This window comes from Gambusia affinis, linkage group LG14 (genome assembly GCF_019740435.1).
Source record: "Gambusia affinis linkage group LG14, SWU_Gaff_1.0, whole genome shotgun sequence".
NCBI classification, from domain to species: Eukaryota; Metazoa; Chordata; class Actinopteri; order Cyprinodontiformes; family Poeciliidae; genus Gambusia; species Gambusia affinis.
Genome location: NC_057881.1, coordinates 21,446,457 through 21,466,738, shown reverse-complemented (window position 1 = coordinate 21,466,738; position 20,282 = coordinate 21,446,457).

Sequence of the window (20,282 nt, the reverse complement as noted above, 5' to 3'; positions counted from 1 at the left end):
TTCTGTCATTTCAGCGCACAAAATTCAACTTCTGTGCGAGAGGTTAGCGTTTGTGTTTGACCCCTTTTACTCTGCTAGCCTTAGATAAAAACCATTGGACCAAACTGCCTTCACCTGCAGGCTAACCAGTAAACGGAATCCACCTGTGTGTAATTTATAAACTTCAGTGTTAATGCAGATGACAGACAGGGCAAAAGAGAACCAGTCAGATCAGGCCTATTGTGACTCTGGGGGAGCTCAAGAAACCTGTAGCTCAGGTGGAAGCTATGCTTGACAGGCTAAATATTAGCCGAGAAGAAGCTAAGGCTGAAAGAAACCCTGCGGTTTTTCTTCAAAGTTAATGCAGATGACAGTAACTTTGAGTAACTTACTGTCTTACTTACTCAAAGTAAGAGATTAACTTACTGTCCGACAGAGCACCTTGTTCAACACCTTGAACAAGGTGCTCTGTTGAAATCAGATCAAAACTAGCTTGGAAAAAAAAAATCAGTTCTTTTTTCTACACTTTGCTTCGTACAGACGGTCCGGAGAAACGATTGCTTCCTGGAGCCGTGAAAGTTTTAATCAATTGGATATGATTTTACCAAACCGCTAACATTTGGTTGTGATGTATGTGGCGCGTTAGCTTGATTGTTTAGGAAGCTACGCTATGAAGCTAACCGGAAATTGTGTATGCTATAAATAATACTATGTAGATTAAAACATCTTAAGCATCCTCCTAGTTTCGACTTTAATTGGCAAATATTTGGAAGTGTGGCCAACACGGACTGAATAGCTCCGTTCACTTCCTTCGCTGTCAACTCTATAATTACAATTGTAAAACAGCTCAGAAACTCAATATTACTGTTCACAACTCCTCCTTCTGTTCACTGATTGGCCCAGGTGAAATCCAGCTCAATTGGACAAATCCCAGGTGTAACTCTGAAGGGGCATAAGAATCGAGCGGAATTGCGCAGGACGGAACTAGCCAGGCAAGACCAAGAACTGAATTTATATCCAAAAGAAAATCTGTGGCATAAAAATGAAAACTTATGTCATCCCAATTACCTACTACTTTGTGTTTTCGTGTTACATAAAGTCCTCAAAAGAATGCATAGAAGTTCATGGTTCCAAATGACAAACTCCAGAAGAACTTGAGGGTTATGAGTCACTTTAGGAGCCACCGTCATGTGATGATACAGAAGACGAAAAAAGAAGAGTTACTAAAGTCTCCTCCTAATCACCCGCATTAGCTAATGAGCGTATGTTGGGGTGCATGTGGGGGGATAGTGTTGTTGCATGCAGGGTTCTTCAAACATGGTCTTCCTCTAATCTCTCCTCCTCCTCTGATTCCTTGTGGTTTACCCTCACCTCATTGCAGTCACATGGCAGACACCGTCTTTGCTCAGTCAGAAATCACGCTGTATCTATCGAGCTGGCCGTGTAAATGTCATAATAATGTGTCTTCTGTGCGCTCAGGAATGCCAGGCACGCAGTGCCCTCCCGTCTCCTCAAGCCATCTTCTGCTGGTGAATGGGCTTCTTCACAACGCCTGAGGTAACCCAGGCCTGAGGGGGGCGGGGCGTTATGGAGCAGCTAGAGAGACACCATCAGGATTAACTTCTTCTTCTTCTTTTTTTATGTAATTTTTTTTTTACACTTGGATCAAGTGCTCCTTTCTTCTTTTTCCCTGAAACTTTGAGCCTCTGTGTGATGCTAATGACGACGGTGCGGAGGACGGTGACGGGGCGCGGGGCTCGTCGTCTTCTCTTCTCCTGTCATCACACTTGACACTTTTCTTCAGTGTAATGTGCGTCTGTGTGCTTAAGGGAAGCATTGTCATGGGACCAGTAAGTGTGAGAGGGTGGGGGGGCAGTTGGAGCGGGTGAAAGGCACAAAGAAGAACTCCTTCATATATAGTCACACATCATTCAGAGGCACAAACCTGCACAAAGCTGAAGGGCGTCAGCTGTGCCAGAGTTCATATAGATGCAGGAAAGGAAGGGTGCACTACAAAAAAAATATATATATATATATATATATGTGTGTGTGTGTTTTTGGTCTAGATTCTTGTGCAAACATCTCCCATCTCCTGAAATGAGACAAAACTAACTTACAAGTAAACTTTCAGCAAGGTGTAGGAGCTCGATTCATGACTTAAATCGATGTGCTACATCTGGCTGAAAAGTTACTTGCAAGTTAGTTTCGTCTTATTCCAAGTGTACTGAGAGGTTTGCACTAGAATTTACTTGGTAAGCGTTTGTGTTTTTGCAGTGGAGTGAGACAGGAGGGAGGGGGTCGATTGTTTAAAAGAGCCACAGCCCTTGAGACAGAAAGGAATAGACGATGGAGTCGGAGACGTGGAGGGAGTTTCAGGATGGCATGTGAATAATAGTAATAGGTGTGGTTGGACTTATCATTAAGCTCCTCTCCCTGCCACATAGCAGCAACTCTAACTCTAGGGGGTAACGGTTCTCCGATTCATATAGCAAGGCTAAAAAAGAAAAAAAAGAAGTTACAAATGGGTCAGGATGAGAAGCAAAGAGTTCTGAGTCAGAGGTTTAGATTTGTGAATGCAGCCCCCGATTACTTGAGTTTCAAACCGATCTTAACTTAATCGATTGCTGCTGTGGAGGTTTTGTACCTTCTTTGACGAGCGATGATGTAAAAGTCAGTTTCAATAATCTACTCATAATCTGGTGTAAGAAGGGCCTCATTTCATTACGTGCTACTTCCTTTTCATACGCATGAGCAAATCATTTCTAGCCAGTCTAGTAAAATTGTTGCACTGGAGTGCATTTTTGTTTTTCATTTCTGATCAGTGTTGTCATCAACCATGGGGATGAATAATTATGAAAATAAGCACAAAATCTCACGTACTTCCAGTGGTAGTTTTTTTGAAATGGGTGACATGTGCAACCGCCCAGGAGAGCCTTTAAAGGTCACAATGGCGACACTGACCTTGTGTGAGTTTGTACCAATAGTTGGGAGACTTTTACACAGGATTATTTAAGATCATTTTCTAAAATCTGCATGGTTTGTTTTAAAAAACAAACAAAAAAAAAGAGGTTATGCGACTTAAGTAAACATTATTTACTGACGAGAGGTCACTCTGATTTATGTTAGCTTGATCAGGGTTGATAGCAGGGATCAGAAGCACAACCAGTAGTCTTTTGACAATAGAACTCACAAAAACGCTGAGATTTGAGAATGTATAGGATTTTATGTCCAAATTTCTTAAACGTGCCTACTCACCAAGGAGATAAACTTGCATGCTGTGTAAGTACACAAGTATCAGGTAAATGGTTTGTTGATAGAATGGGCAAACATCAACTGATGGATCAAAATTGATGTACAAATTAGTGAAATGGCAAACTGACCCCAAACCATAAACCTCAGCTAAAGTGAAGTTAATCCCAGCTGAGGTTCATACATTTGTTTCAAACCTTATAGAACAAAAAAAACAACACAAGAGTATTGCTTTGTTCACTTGAAGGTCTTTGACATATGAAGTCAAGCAGGTAGGAATCAGTCCAACCTGGAATGATTAAACCAGAACAGAAACAGAAAAAGGGGGATTCCTGATGCCATCAGTAATGCACCTTGTTTTCCCGTGGACATTCAGACACACTCAGACCTTTCAGGGGAAATCACCTAACTCGCCACTGCCTTTATTTGTTAATTTTTTTTTTATTGGTCTGGTGTGGTGATGTCAGAAAGGTAGTTTCCAGCCAGCCAGCAGTGATGCGATGATTAAGAAGGTAGAGAAAGTGAAACTATGACGTTCCATTCACACAGGCAAGCAATCACCACAACAACAAAAACTCATTTGCCTGCCAATTCCTTAGGTCTCTTGTTTTGCATTCGGGCGCATACAATAATTTGTAATTAAGACTGAAAAGTGACAATAACATTTCGATTAAATGTTAGAGTAAAGTAGGCAGCTTGAGTTTACAATGAAAGACTATTTGATTCCTAATAAAAGATAGAGACTCATTTCACAAGACAGCTCATGTAAAAAATTGGTTCGTTTGATCAGCAGTCAAAACTGGCCAGATTTTCATACCTGACGTCCGCTTGGAGTGAAACTGAACTTAAAAGATGCAATGAAGGGAGTGGCGATGGCACAGGAGGACCCATTTCCTTGACGTGGACATCACAGGTTCGAGTCCCGGCCCGTGAACCTTCCAACTCTCTCACAACCCACTTTCCTGTCTGACCACTATCAAATAAAGGCCACTAGAGCCATTAAAAAAACCTTACCCCCCCCCCCCGTGAAAAACAAAAACAACAAAAAAAAGAGGCAATGATGAAAGCGGGGAATAAAATTTGTTGGGAACATCACACGTTCTAAACATCACTGGCCTTCTTGGATTTTAAAGCTTTACACCGACTGAAGAAACAAACCATTGGGGATTGGTTCTGTTTCACTACAGCCTGTCAAATGCGTCTCAACGGAGGGTTGAATGACAGACTTGATTATGGCCATCGTGGATATGTTTCCATCTTAAATCTGACAGCCAATACTGATCACATCACCACAGCAGGCTGAAGGCTCCCCCATACTTCTGTGAGTCCCACGCATTGTCTGAATGGACACTAGGAACTTTGACGAGCTAGTTGGGGGCCTAACCGCGTTTCGTCTCCACCAGGGCAGCAACTGGGATCCTTTTAATGTGCACTCTTGCGACTGGTTGAGCCAACTCTCATGCCATGTTTTATCACCTTGGTGTTACTTAAAAAACAGTTGGATGTGAACACCGTCTACTGGGCAACACAAGTACGCGTACGCGGTCGTAAACATGTACCTCTGCGCAGACTTGTTGCGTATGCGTGGAGCTAATCAAAGGGTAGTAGGTCTCAGTGTGCAGAGGCCTTGAACGTTTGTCTCTACTCAAGGTGGCGGATCAGAGCCGGAACAGAGTCCAGAAGACATATCCATCCTGGCTTGAAGTGTTTTGTGAATGGTGTTACTGTCTCCATTGTCTGCTCTCTCCTAGTCACATCTACAGAAACATTTCTGCCTCTGGGTATCCTCCAGGTTCTCTCCGACCTTTGACCTGACCCACTAACACCCTTTGATCGGGTGATCTCCAGGTCACCAACGCCATCAGTCCTGTAGTAGCTGATACTTTTTTTTTTCTCCACATCAGCTACTTCTCCTCAGCTATGCTTGATACCAACCCCACCCCCCTTTCCCGTTTCACCACTACTACACGTTTTGTCTAACCAGAGTCAATGAAGCTTTATGTGGCGTTGAATGCCGAGCCGTGGTTGAGCTCCGTCTGCCAAAGGCTCCATTGTTTTCAGATTTTTCTGCCTATGGATGAGCATCACAAGTCGGGCTGGAGGGACGAAAGAAGCAGAACTGGTGGGTATAGCGACAGTGGAGGAAGGAGAAGAGGAGGCAGAAGCGGAGCTAGCTTTCCATAAAAGACTTCTTTTTGCAAGCATCACTTTCTAAAATTGTCAATTTTTAGAACGAATAATTTACACAGACAGCTTTTCTGGATTGTTGTCATTTACGTCTAATCACAGCCAGCCTTCATTTCGGAAAGAATCCCAAACTGCTTGCTTGCGCCGATTTGTGGACAATAGGTAACATATGGTTTACCATTTGAGCCGACAGACGTCAAAGCTGAGCAAATAGAGAGGAGTGGAAAGTAAAAATAAAATCATGAGTAGTTCTGAGCTTTCTCTGTGACCGGGTGTCGGAGGGGTCAGGAGTAGGGGAGTAGGGGGAGAAGGGGGCTAACAACAAAGAAATAAGGAAACAGGGGAGGTGGAGTGTGGTGCTGCGCTAAATGTAAGTAGGTCACATTAACATGTCATTTAGTGTATAGCAGAAGGGGTGGTGTTTGGGGTTTTCCGCTAACATTTCAAATATTGCTCCACATGGCACAGCAAATTATTATTATTTTTTTTAGTTTCACTTTCTGTACACTCACGTTTCTCTGTCACCGCTGATTTCTGGTCAGCGGTGATTTCTGGTCAGCGGTGATTTCTGGTCAGCGGTGATTTCTGGTCAGCGGTTAGCTCTCGGGGGATTTCCTGATAGTACCGTACACATTAATCAGAGTGTAAACATCACAAAAAAGTATGAGAGAAGAAGTGAAACTTCCCAGTTCTTTTTTCTTTTATTTTGAAACAAATGCCTTTATTTTGAAATGAAACTTTTGAAGGGTAGGAAATTTAGAGGATTTTGCATTAAATGAAACGGTATTTTGACATTTCCAGAGCTGAACAACATGGAAATGATTTATCTTTTCCTTTGGAAAAGCGTCTGGGTGTCCTAAAAAGCGTTATATTAATTTGATGTGTTATTACTATTAAATGTAAAAATTCCATTTGGGTTGCAATTTAGATTTAAGCAAAATCAACTAAAACATTCAAACTTTCTTTGCCTAATGTCATTTACACACACACACGCCCACACACACTCCTGGCACATGGAGCACTGGAAATGGTGTCAGCCAGTATAAATCCTTTTTGACATATGAGCACGGCGTTGACCTTATTACCATGACAACAGTTTCTACCAGATAATAACTGTGGCACTGCTGACACAACAAAGTAGACTTTTATTGTGTGATGTGATGCTCAGAAGTGAATCTCTCACATTTTCTTTTTTTTTTTTTAACCTACCTTTGCCTGCCTCTTGTGGTTAGCCTCTTTTCTTTTCTCCCTGTATCTGTCTGGTTGTTTGTGTGTGTTGGGAAATGTGTAGTGCTTTTGTCGAACTAAGGTATGGAGAAAAAAAACAAAACAAAACAAAACAAAACAAAAAAAAAGAATCCTGGAGCTGGAAGGAAAAGCATCATTTCAGCAGCTTTCAAAACAAGATTGATATGAAGGTAGGTCAGGTCTACCTCTGGGCTTGTGAGCTCTCACTTCTGCAGTGTGAGTGCGTGTGTGTGTGTGTGTGTGTGTGTGTGTGTGTGCGTGTGTGTTTCAAATCTGTGTACACCCACACGAGAGTCTTAAAATAAATGCTTCTTCTTTCATACGTGTGAGCACATTCAGTGGAGCTGAACAACATATCCACCCCCTCCATTTTTTTCCCCCTCCTCTTCCTGCTCCCCTCTGCCACACGTTCCCGCGCCCATCCTGCAGGAGACACATCAGAATCAGAACCACAGGGAAACGAGAGTGAGTGGTCAGCCGAGGTGTCCGGTTCTTTTGGATGCCATTTTCACTCATTTTGGAACAACAGTAGCACATCTTCCATCCGCTGTCTGAACCGGTTTATCTTCGCAGGGTTAAGCTGTGTTTTCATTGCAAATGTAATGTAATGAAATTAGCGCTAATGTGCGCTAATGTAAAAAAAAATGAAATAAAAAATTTAAAAATGAAAAAGAAACAATTTTGCAATCGCGATGTTTCCATTAGATAAAAAAAAAAAAAAAAAAGCGTAGCTAAAATCGTCCATGAATAAATTTGTTCACAGGAAAAGTCATTAAAAAACACGCCATGTCATCATACTCCGACCGTTTCCGTCGTCTTCTTCGCGGTCTCTAGCAGTAGTAACACTTGGCTGTCAATCACGCAAACCGGGGTGTCAAACACAGTTTCATTTTAGGCCATATAAAAAAAATCTGAATGCTCTTAAAGGGCCGGTTGAGCCAGAATGTATTGATAAAACCAATTAAGCTGTTAAGATATTAATAAAAAGCATTCCCTCCAGGAATTTTTTTATTTTTTCTGTAATCAAAAATCACATACTTTGTGGTGCGAAGTTGGAAAAATTTCTAAGGAATTTTTATGATATTTGCACTAAAGTATGATGCTAAATGTGATGCTAAATGTATTGATCACAGACTGTAACTTGACATCAAGGAAGGTTGAGGCAGTCAATTAAACTCAATGTTTGACTAATTCAATAAAATCAAAAAACGTGGGAATCTTGCAGATTTGTGAAAAACTGTAGGGACTTATTGATGTAATTTGGAGTCCAGAGGGCCCCATACAAAGCTACTGAAGCCAAATTGTTCTCAGAATGTATTATAGCATCCCAAGAGCGCCACACAACTCAAATCGCAGGGGACAAGTCTGTTAGCTACACCAACATGAGAGATTTTAACTACATTACCCTGCACGCTCTTGATAAGCTTGAGTTTCTGGGATGATTAGGCAAGTTTATTAATTTTTCATCAAAGCGTGGACATTAAGCCCAGACTTGGACTATTAGAAGCAAGTAAAACTGAGGAAATAAAACTGATTCAAAGCCTCCATGTAACACCCTACAGGTCGTTAATAATGTGTTTTTAAAGGAAGATCTTGATTGGAAATGAGCTTTGGCTGTTGCAGGCCTGTATACTTATTTGGTTCCACCTCATGAAAGAAAAGAGAGAAGTTGTTCATGTTGTCCACTTTGCCATCTCATACTTTCACAGTTTTGGTTGTTTCTTACTCGGATACTTCAAGTAAAAAATGCAAACTAGTAACTAGTTTCATGCAAAAAAAGAACAAACTGTTTGTTTACCCTTAAAAATGCAACTAAGAATGGATGATATAGGTACATTAATAGGCAAAGGATGAATTTAAGATTCAGACTTTACACCTCTGAAGCGGTTCCACCAAAATACAACCCTGCCAGATGACTACAGACTACGGTCCCTGATGACAGCACATCATCCACACTGCTTATTGTGTCTGGTTGTACATGTGGCAATTCTTTAACTCTAAATCTCTTATGGTTCCTATTGTAAATCAGTAACTGCACCAGATGGGATCGTTCCTTAAGAGTGACCAACTTCTGGCCTCGTCTGTTTTTCAAAGCTTATTGAAGTCCCTGAATTTTATAACCAGAATCACAAAATCTTTCTATGTAGTCACATGAGCAGCAAATAACTTACTGTCATTTTATTTCAATAATATGTATAAAATCACAATAAACTGTATTTCAGTTGTTTGAAAGAGTTTTTTTTTACGAGAAGGATTTCAACAAACACTTGCGAACATCACCCATTATGACACCCAAGGACCAAGGAGTTGTTAAGCTAAGAAGTCAATCTAATTCCTTGCTCAGCAGTAATGTCCGTCCACCAGTCTGTGTGCAGTCTCCATGGTAACCAGCTTTAGCACGGGCAAAAAGCGGGGGTAGGTTTACCGAAGGCATTGGGTGAATCTGTTCAACAGAAAGATGTGAAGCTGCCAGCTACGCGCTGGTCCGTCCACCTGGACTCAAACATCTGGGCCTGTGTTAGAGCTGAGGTAAGTAATCCATCTTTTCGTCCAAGAGACCAAATTAGCAACAGAAGGCAGTGATGGAGTGGTTCAGCTCGGTTGCCCACTCTAACGTCTCCATGAAACCACACATCATACATCATCAAAAGCCATGTTTGTGCCCAGGAGAACCCTGCGTTGTGGCGCAAGACACTTTCAAGAGCCTCCTGAATAGAACGATATGGTAAATGAAGAACTTCAAGACTTGGGTGATGCTATTGTATGTTTATCAGCTCCTTCTGGGGAAGCCGCTAACATTTGCATTTACCTCACCTCATTTGGTGACGGCAATTTGAAGGAATTCATTCAGAACTTTTCAAACACTCCGCTTGTGGACACTTTGAACTCTCAAGTGAGCGAGGGAGGTAGGGACGGAGGGAAGGAGTTGTAGGTAGTGAAGGATGGATGGATGGATGTGTGGTGAGTCAGAGGGGAGACTCAGGCGGAGAGAAAAGAGGGAGAAGTGCTGATGAATGGGCTGATGGCACACTGACCCACTAATGTTGCAGCTATACTGCCAGTGGCTCTGACGGGCCCACTGAAACACACACACACACACACCCACACACACGCCCTCTCACACTGACACATGCAAATTAATACATCCTCCTTTTACTCACCGGACTTACTTCTGCCTTACACTACATAGAGAGACCTTTTACAGGCAAGAGTTACTTACACATTACATGATTTTCATTCTTAGTCAGTCGGGGAGCCTGGAAACCACACTTTGTCACACTTCTTTATTCTAATTTCCTGCGTGTTGGTAAAGGTCGTTACAGTGGAGGAAGCGACGTAATGCCAGTGCATAAATACCAGGTTTCACAACCTTTGCTCCCACTTGCTTTCGAAATTAGGTGTTGTGTACATGTTGGGACTGGAAAGCTCGAGCATCAGAAAAAAAACCTGATGTGGGTCAGAAGAATCATCAAAAATGCCATTTCTAAAATGACAATAACGGGACTTTTTCAAACAGCTAAGGTTTGAGAGTAAAAATAATTGCTGTTCTAACATAAAAATTGCATTGTATTCTTTCATTGTATTTTCAAGGCTCTAAATGAGAACGTTTTATGCACTTGTGTAACAAAATGCTTAAAAAACAAAAAAACTCAACTCAATACTCTGATTAAAAATGGAAATAAATTGAGTTCCCACAGTTGTAAGCTGATTTACTTTTAATTGTAAGCCTGTAAAAGGAGAAAATGAGTAATTCAAATGTTCATAATAAAATAATAAGAAGTAGACCTAAACACATAGCACTGATACTAAAAAAAAGACAAAAAAGAAACTGATCTGGAATCATTTTCTGTACTTTGATTCCCATTCAACATCAAACCTCAGTCACGTTTTGTGACCTAGGATGACGGTAACAGTTAGAAATCCAAGAAACCACACAGTGAGTGTGTTAAAGATGCCCCGAGTAACAAGCCTGCATGGAGCCAACAGTCTAATCTCTGTTTTGTTCTGTTTTCAATCAGAAGTTGACAGTTTCTGGTTTCAAATGGTAAAGACTTAAAATCCAAGATGGCTGTCTTGCACAGAAAACTTAGGCCTAGTCCAAATGCAGCCGAATATTTGGGAAAACAGATTTTTTTAAAAGTGTAAATTATTTTGGCCTTTCATCCACGCAAACACTGTTTAATATTGCTAAAAATGATCATGTCTAAAAACGGCGACCAAAGTGGAGGTTTGTGAAAATGACCCTCCGTAGAGAAGTCATACTGAAACGACAAAGAAAAGATGACATATAAAGACATATAAAGGATGTCCATCGATGTCTGAATATGGTTGAGACGTGGTGACGGTGCTTCCACCGGGCATATTTGACTTTTATATGCAGGGGAATGGTTTGTTTAGAGATTTATCTTAGGACCTATGCCCTGTCCTTAATATCAATATGAATGTTATCTTTAAACAACACCCTGCCTCCATGATCAGAGTTGGCAATAGTCAGATTTTTACAACATAGCGTCTGACAACACCTGTTTACCTAAAACTGATTGCAGAGCAACGGTGAAGTCAACTTTTCTTTCTGCTGCTCTCCTACTTTCCCCACCCATGCATGTTTTTTCCAGGTATTGCAGTTTCCCCCCACAGTTCCAAAACATGCATATTTGATGAGCTGTTCACTCTAAATTGGGCTTTGGTGTAGGTGTGTGTGTGTGTGTGTGTGTGTGGTGTCCATCCTGTGTGTCTCTTGGTTAACCTTGTTATGGACATGGTTAGTTCTCCAGGGTGCACCTTTCTTCTGGTGGTAGCTGAACAAGGTATAAGCAGGTGAAGAAAATGAACGGATGGATGTAAAACGTTAATTTTATTATCTCTTAACGAAAGAAATTGGACTGAACTCAGTCATGATCTGATTTTCTGATCGGTACTTGTACACTTTGTATTTTGTAAAAATCTTTCTCCTTTACATGGATGGATGGTTAGAAAATAAACAGATAAATATAGAGAATATGAAAGAATATAGAAAAACAATATCCCAAGGGAGAGGGAAACATAAAGTCTACAGCATTAAAGATGCAGTTTGTAACTTTTACAAAAAGATGTTGTTGTTTTTTTCATATTTATTAAAACTGTCACCACACCAGTATGAGACAGATAAAAAATCCAGTTCATCCACCTTCTTCCAGAGCCACCACTGCTATCTGCAAAAATGCACCGCTTCCGGTCAAACACAACCAATCAGAGCCAGGAGGAGGGTTTTAGGGCTGTCAATCATCCTCCTGTTCGCTGCTCAGTGTGCTAACGGTGGAAAAACAACTTACCGTTACGGGAAAACCGTTTGTGGTGGCTATGCTAGCTAGCCTTAGCATTGTTGGCAGGCTATGCTATGGCCATCTTGCTGTATCTTAGCAAAGAGCAAGTGGGAGGGTGTTAGCATGAGAGTGATTGACAACGCTAAGACCCTCCTCCTTAGCGTTGGGGACGTCTGTGGTGCTGCTACATGTTTAGCACAGAGATACTACCTTAGGCTAAAGCTTTGGTGACAGGCTAGCTACTTTTAGCACAACTAGCACACAACGACGGTCTATTCCAGATCTTCTTGTAAACAAAACAAGTAATCCCCAGTGGGCCAAGAAAAGCGACTCTGTCGTCCATCGTTGTTGTGCGTCGCATTTACTGGCGTACCAGAAACACACAAATATGAAGGTTCCAACCAGAATGTAAAAACTTTAATGTAAAAAATGTTACATACCGTTGTATGTCAAAAAAGATGTTGGCGTTAAAACGGCTTTTATTTAGTTTGTGAAAACAATTATTTGTTCAATTATTTAGTTGTTCGTTTTCTCTTAATTAATCAATCAAGTTTATTTGTATTGAAAATTTCAGCAAGCAGGCCATTCAAACTGGTTTCCATTATGAAAACAGAAAAACATCTCAAACGCATCACACAGTCAACAGCTGAAAACCAGCAGCAGTCATTACGTTTTACTAACTGCCATCAATCCGTCAACACACATTATATTATTATACTTTTTAATCAGACAAGCAGGTCAAACCTGATGATTGATCTTTTAAAAACAGATTCTAAATTGGGGAACCTTTATGTATGAAAGCAAAAAAATTAGATTCCTAATTTCCCCAGGAATGTGGCTAAAATCTCGTTTGTCTCGGTCTCATGGAACCAGTATGGAGTGTCGTGTCATCAGTCATTCTTACAGAACCGTTTATTGCAGAGTCCGCATAACAGTACATTCAGAACATTAAAGGGTCGGCATATACAGGAAAAGGTCAGCGGCTCTGACATAATGCAGCAGAGCCTAAAGAGCTACAGTAGACGAGTAGCTTTTGGCATCAGTGCACACACACACACACACACACATCCAGGCATTGCGCTCCCAGCACAGCCTCCAGGCTGGCACATGGAGCAGTGGGGGGAGGGAAGGCAGCATGCCCAAGGATGAGACTGAAAACACAGAGCGATCAAAGGATGGTAAGATGGCTGCACGACTCTGCCTGCCGCGTTCCTGTTGCAATCACTACCGTGCAACGGAAAACCAACGCTTCCGTCACAAATCATGGATTCTCAGTTTTCATTTTATGAAAACTCCATTACAAAAAAACAAAAAAGGTAAAATAATAAATAAATAAATTACAGTAGAGGAATTCAGTGGAAAAGCTCTCGATGATGATTACTATTATTACTGGAAGTCTGTTTGAAACACTCCAATAAGCGTTACGTTACATGTCGTTGCACTTTAACCCCCGCTCTAAATGACACAGTGCACGGAGCCGATAACACGGTTCAAGAAGAAATGCGTTAGTAATCAGGGAAAGACACAGAGGATGAGAAGGAGGGGTGTTGTGTGGAGAAGTGTTGACCTAATTCTGCTCAAATGGCTGCCCGCGTCCAATTGTTGGTGCCATAAACTGTGATGCCTGAGACTCGGGTTGAAACGGGCTTGTAGAGTAAACATAATCTAGCGTGCAATTTGCCCCGGTGTACAAATATAATATACTGTTCAGGATCTATACATGTTTTCTTTCTTTTTCAACTCGTGCTGTTTAATATGCGCGGCTCTGCTTGATGGGGGAGGAGAGGCAGTCCTGCATCGTGGAATAAAGGGGAAAAATGGATTCATGGGAGGAAAGCTATACAATAAAGGAAGTGGTAAAAAAAAAAAGCCCTTTAGAAGCTGAAAAACATATTAATAACAAGCAGAAAATGGACACTAATGGGACATTTTTAATATAGACAAAAAATTGTTTACGTTACCGTGGAGATCTGTTTTTTTCCTTCCACAAAGACGTCATTTTAGTTTGGTGAAGTTTCTTTGTGACGTGTTAGCTGTAGCTGTTTTTAGAGTGTGTTCGCTAGTCTTCATTAGTTATTATTAGTGGAATTTTCTCTGGTTTTAGTTGAAGTAGTAGTTTCGTTTTTGTCCACACTTTTCATTTTTAGGTGCCGAATAAAAAAAAAACGTCAAAGTATTGCATTGTGAATATGCGTAATGAATACGCAACAGAAGATGCAATTTTCCAAAAATGTATTCAATTATTATTGAACAATAACTGACTCTAGCGACGCCATTTTGCGTTGTAAATGCCACCAGGAGGATTATGGAGTGAAGTAATTTGCTGATAGATGGCGTAAACAACAACAACAACAAAAATCAAAGTCACATCAGTTTGAACATGAAAACAATAATTTCAATATGTTTGTTAGCTTTATAAATGCGCAGTTTTTCCCCCATTAATTACCGTTTTTATTTATTTCAGTCAACGAAAATGTTGAGTCAATTTCAGTGGTTATTCTGGTAGTTTTAGTCAACCAGAGTGGCCTTGCGCAGAGCAGATCTTTGGTACACATCCGTCTGCGCGTCTCTTCGTCTTCCTCCTTCTCCTGCTACTTGCTGTCATAGTTGACAGAATCCTACGTGGCACCAATTACCACGGTCTCACCCTGCCAGGTTGAGCAGAGCGGAGTCAAACGACAGGAGAGCAGCTCTTTGAGCCCCACTGGGGGGACAGAGCCTCCGACCTCAGAGCCCGTCTCTTCTTGTGTTGTAGGACATTCTTGACGTGTATTTTTTATTTTATTTTAAATGGCTTAGACGGCCTGTCGAGGACCAAACATCTGGACATTTTGGCCTTTCGGGGGAAGGAATTTTAGATTTTATGGAAGTCTTGAAGATTGTTGGAAAAAGAGCCCCACCTCTTTCACACATTTACTTAAAACTCAATAAATAAATAAATCCCCAAAACCTATATAATTAATACTTACAGTAGGTCATGTACATAAAATGATGGTAACACCGTAGGAAGTACTTTTAATGCCAAATGTCACATCAGGACCAGCTGGCATAGAAAGTAACAGAACAACAAAGCTTTTGCTCAAACAAGAGGTCTCACTTTGACTTAAACTGTGGGTGTGCATTATTCTTTATTTATTTTTTTAAAGATATACTTCTTTCTTCATTCGGTAAAGTTACTCACAGAAGTTTTATTCAAGTAAGTTTAGCTCTACTTCTTGCAAATATTACTCAAGTAAATGTAACTATTCCTACCCACCTACAGACTTTGATAGTGACTTTGTAATGTCATTTATAATACCTCCTGTTACCAAAGGTTGCTTTTGGTCTGTAAAGATAATAATTGTGAGAGAACTACGTCTAATAAGAAAAAAAAGCATAAAATGGTCTTAAACCTGGTGTAGGTGCTGGTAAAATTTTGCAAACTTTCACGTTAAAAATCAGATATTGGACAGATTTTTTTTGTGTTTTTTTGTTTGTTTCAGAGTTAACATGGCAAGCCTCTTAATGAGGAAGGACTACCTCCCTACCTGCTGACTCAACTGACGGCATCGTGAAAACTAAACACCAACTTGACCTGAAGTAACCTCTAGAATGAGGTGAGACAGAAACGGCGCTCTGTTCTACTTTGGAAAACAGCTCAGTCAGATTAAAGTGAGAACATTTACCAATAGGAATTTTTAAGGGTTTTTTTTATTTTCCCCTACAGATTCTCAGTTGGATTTAGACCTAGACTTTGACTGGGACATTCTAATACACAAACATGCTTTTAATGTGAACCATTCTTAGAAGATGAACCCCCGCCTGCATCCCCAAACATGATTCCCACTCCATAATTCATCTCCCACTACCACTTATGTAGTGATGATTTCTGCAGTTGCCATGAAGTGTGTATGTTATATTTAACAGTTGCATCGTTTCTGATGGAAACCTGTTGCACTGACTTGACTTGTTAAAAATAAACCGGGGTTGAACACAAATGCACTAAAAATCGGATCAAATACATTGCCGTTTATCGTTGCAATGTGATGAAATGCTAAAACGTTCAAAGTGCTGAACTTGATAAAGTGTTGCTAATAAAACGTTGTTGGGTGATTTCAGCATTGGTCAATGTTTTAGCTAGATTCCATGAAAGCAACAATAAAGTTGGTTTATTACTAGTATAAAGGTGCCAGTATCTTTATGTGGGCCTCTCTGTCTCGATTATTTTAGATATCGATTAATCTGTCATTTTGACCATTGACCAAATAAAAAAATAGGCACTTTCTGCAGAGTTTTTATTTAAGTCTATTTTATGCAGTAGTAGAAATTCATCGAAAGACGCAAATAAAGATTTTATTGCCCAAAATGCAGTAACAGAGATTTTTTGAGTCCGTATAGCCCAATTAATGATTAATCGGTTACTAAATTAGTTGATTATTTCAATAATCGATTGGTCACAACTAATCAGGTTATTTGTTTCAACCATAGTCCTGATTTTAGTAATATCTGAGTCAGATTTGCAGATGTCACATGAAGTTATGCAAAATATCAGTACACAACAGCTGCTCCTCATTGGTCAAGATCATCGTCGCTGTCAAGCCGAAACCATCAGCTGCTTCTGAAAACCTCAAAGCATCCAAGTCAGAGTCAAACGTCAGAATCTGATCTGCTGTCTGCGATCGACAGACGGCTGATTTTTTGATTAGTTATCTAATCTGCAGTCAAACTCCGGAATGAGAAGAATTCGTCTCCAGACGTCACCGACTTTGCCCCTCTTCCAGTCGCCATTCCCGCTTTTGATCAGCCGTCGTAAAGCGCAGTTCTGATGGTTCATTGACCGCCTGGCAGTTTTACACAGAGAGCCGGGATTTACGGGAGAAACACACACAAGAGCTACTCAGTTTTTTACTTCTCCTTTCACAGTAGCCAGCGCAAACGCATTCCCCCTTCTCATTCACCACCGCACTTTAAGGGCCCACTCTTTCGCTTTCCGTTTCTTTATGATACCATTCGACTCTCACTGAGTTGTGTTGCTTTCCAGTCAGCTAAAAGTCCCCTGGCACGGCTGAATAGTAGTGAATGTGTCATCATTCACTATACGAAGCGGACAAACTTGCCTGCCTACACACAAACACTTTACAGCTGTGGCAGCGTCAAATTTCACTGTATCAATACGCCTTGTTTATTAGCTGACCGTCCAGGAGAATTTATGTTGGGAAGTGGAGAGGTTCGGTGGGGGTGGCGGGACTACCAAGTCCTGTTGCATTGCAGACATTGATATCATCTCTTGACATGCTGCTACATGAACATGGCTCTACGTGAACTGACCGGTCTGAATTCATCCGAACAAAAGCCCTTTCCTCGCCTTGTGCAGGGGCTGAGGGGGAAACAGCAGCAGATATTGCCAACAGCTAGATAAGCTAATTGACTCACTGACTGTCTAAAGGAAAAGGCAATTGAGATGCAGCACCGCGTCTGAGAAGCGACTCTCATCAACAATGAGGAGAATTTTAATGATTTGCTTCTCTCTCTCCTTTTTATTTTTTTATTTTTTCCTCGAGTCGGGGACTGCAAGGTAAACAGCTCACCAGGACAATTTGCCTCCCAGCATAGATTCAGCCCCATTATCGCAGCGCACACACACAGAGCGGCTGCTGTGAATCAACATTCCTGGAATCGCAGCCCGGGCTTTACGGAAAAAGATGGCAACGGTTTCGAGGCAAGAGGATGCAAGTAAAGGATGCGCATGATTCCACCCCCCGCAAACTTTTTGTCACGTGGGCCAAAATTGTCCAGTCAGAAGTAGACGCGGGCCGAGAAAGTAAAAATGAAACTGAAATCAAGCAAATAAAGTAGTCCGATTTTCTTTTCCCCCTTCTTTTATATTGTTTTTTGTGATGTTCATCGTAGCTCCAAAACTAAAAGAGGATGTTGCACATTTACTCTATAGAAATAAAAAGTTGTTCCTGGTTTGGATATATATAGAAGATGATTTGGTCTTTGATTAAACATGGTTCTACTTATTAGAAAAGTTTGGTTACTTGGTCTGGAGGAACCAAATTTAATATAATAAATTTCTCTATTTATTTTATTAAATAAATAAATAATCTTTTTATTTATCTTTTAGGGCTGCACAGTGGCGCAGTTGGTAGAGCTGTTGCCTTGCAGCAAGAAGGTCCTGGGTTCGATTCCCGGCCCGGGGTCTTTCTGCATGGAGTTTGCATGTTCTCCGTGTGCATGGTGGGTTCTCTCTGGGTTCTCTGGTTTCCTCCCACAGTCCAAAAACATGACTGTCAGGTTAATTGGTTTCTCTAAATTCTCCCTAGGTGTGAGTGTGTGTGTGAATGGTTGTATGTCTCTGTGCTGCCCTGCGACAGACTGGCAACCTGTCCAGGGTGAACCCGCCTCTCGCCCGGAACGTAGCTGGAGAGGAACCAGCAACCCTCCCGACCCCATTAGGGACAAAGGGTGAACAGAAAATGGATGGATGGATTTATCTTATAACCAGTTCATGAAGTGCAGCTCTTGGGGGGGGAAGCACAAGTTCCATGTTCAGATGGGACTGCCGAGACTCCTTGACTCAGCTTTGCATGTCATGCCAAGCCACTAGATGGTGCTGTGATTTTAAGACGTCATCAAACATGCGTGCGCTTTTGAGCCTTAGATTCCACCTCATCGTAGCAGTAATCCATCTCTGCCTACCATGAACCAAATAATCATGTAGCACATATGTTCCTTATCAGAAATTGTGCAAACATGTTCAGGTTAGCACAGTGTAGCACCATGATATCTGCCATTGTTTTTGTCATCTGCCGCACGTTCTGCGCATGTGCACTTTCACACTTGCAGAGTACTTCACCACTCCATAGGACGTGTTACAGAAAAGTTTCACTCTGAGACCTGGTTTCAAAAATTTCCCGTGTGACAGGATGCCGGTCGGTCACTGGTGTCGTGTAAACGAGAGGCTAGATCACAAAAAAAAGTGACAGCAAAGCAGAGGAGCTATGTAGAAACGGGGGCTAAGAAGATGTCCGTGACATCACACTAACTGTTGAGGGATCAACAGAGATCATCCATCCATTGTCTTTACCTTCTTCTCCTGGCCTGTCTTCGGTGGTCATTGGGTGAGAGGCTGGTTACATGCATCTCTGGGCAACACAGAGACAGACAGGACAGACAACACACACACCAAAGGGCAATTCGGAGAAACCAACTAGACCTAGCAATCATGGTTTTAGACTGTGGGCTGAAGCCAGAGCACCTGGAGAGAAGCAAACTCTATGGTGAAAGACCTCAGGATGGGATTTGAACCAAGAACCTATTGGATGTGAGGCAACAGCACTAGCAACTGCCTCATCGTGCAGCTAATCAAAGTTCAATTTTCTGCTCTATTCTAACAACATATTGCTGTTTTTGACTATGGCAATGATTGACAACGAGTTCCATGATGATATCCCATGCATGGACACTTTCACAGACAAGCTATTAGCACTCTGAATACAGACTAGACAGCCAATTATTAATTATTACATTGTTAAGCCAATGTATGGAAATGAGAGTAGGAATTCGCAAAAAAACAACAAAAAAAAACAACAACAACAAAAACACTCAAGGACTGTTAGAGATGGCAAATAAAGAAAAAGAAAATAGACTTTTAATGCTGGGAAAGCAGAGAGAGAAGGACAAGATGAGGTGTACTACACCCTGGGCCAGACTTTAGAAACGGCTTATGAGGGCAGTAGCCCAGGGCTACACTTTTTAGGGGATGGGTGCAAATTTTTTTCTTTCTTTTCTCTTTTTTAATGAATACATGTTTTGCAAACAATGTAGTTTGTATAAAACTCATAGGACCAATTAATTAGTTGTACTGTTTTAAGATTTTTGTTAATATAAACAATATTCACGTATTTCAAAAATCGCAAAGTTACCATAGATTTTTTTTGGGAACAACACGAAGTTACCACATGGCTAGACGACGCACCAATCCTACAGTTACATACCGATGTATACCACTACGACTAAACATTAGCAAAATAATTTTCCTTCAATGAATAGGACACCAAACTCACATCCTCGTAAATCCGACCCTGATTCTAAGACTTTCATCCATGTGTCACAGACTCAAGGATTGAACCATGGAATGCCTCAGCACTTGCAGCAAGATTCCCCATCTGTTTGGACAATTCCATACCCAAACAGCTGGTCACGCCCATCATGGCATTAGTTCACCAGTTTATCCCTTCATCACATCTACTCATGTTCAGTAATCTCAACATGTCACACTTGCCTGGAGCTTTGACTTACAATAAAACTGAGAACATGTGGTAATGGGATGGA